Source organism: Habropoda laboriosa, unplaced genomic scaffold (assembly GCF_001263275.1).
Source record: "Habropoda laboriosa isolate 0110345459 unplaced genomic scaffold, ASM126327v1 scaffold2, whole genome shotgun sequence".
In the NCBI taxonomy this organism is placed as follows: domain Eukaryota; kingdom Metazoa; phylum Arthropoda; class Insecta; order Hymenoptera; family Apidae; genus Habropoda; species Habropoda laboriosa.
Window position 1 is genome coordinate 2,513,636 of NW_017100190.1, and position 597 is coordinate 2,514,232.

The window sequence follows — 597 nt, forward strand, 5'->3', positions numbered from 1 at the left end:
TATTTATATATATTTATAATAAACTTTTATCTTTAATACGATAAGGAGTGCAATATGATTCACGCGATGATGATTCACTATCACGCAGAGAAACCACTTGTTCGATTATCTGTCGCCTCTGTAGCTTGTTCACGAACGTTATTTCACAAAATCGTATTTGTCTTTCTTTTTTTTTTTTTTTATTGAGCATTCAATATATGAATAACATATTTCAATCACAATCACACGAGAAAATGTGTCCTACTCGCTAAACATTTCAATCATTTAATTCGGTTCTGCTCGATAAAGTGTAAGCTCGATATTTTGATGCGTGATTTCGGATTTTCGAGTTTCTTTTTTTTTTTGAGCAACATCAGGTGTTCCTATATATACATACATTTTATCCGATTACAGTAAATTCTCTACAAGAGTCAGTAAGTTTGGATTCTGCAAGTGACAGTATAGATGGTCCTACGCCTCGGTCTGCGTCATTGCTGCGCCCATGTTATCTCGCTCGCAGTCAGTCAAGCGTGTAACGCTACACCAGTCGGTTTCCTTTTCCTTTACGAGATTACACGGCTCGACAAATCATAATAGAAAAATATAATTTCTTTAATT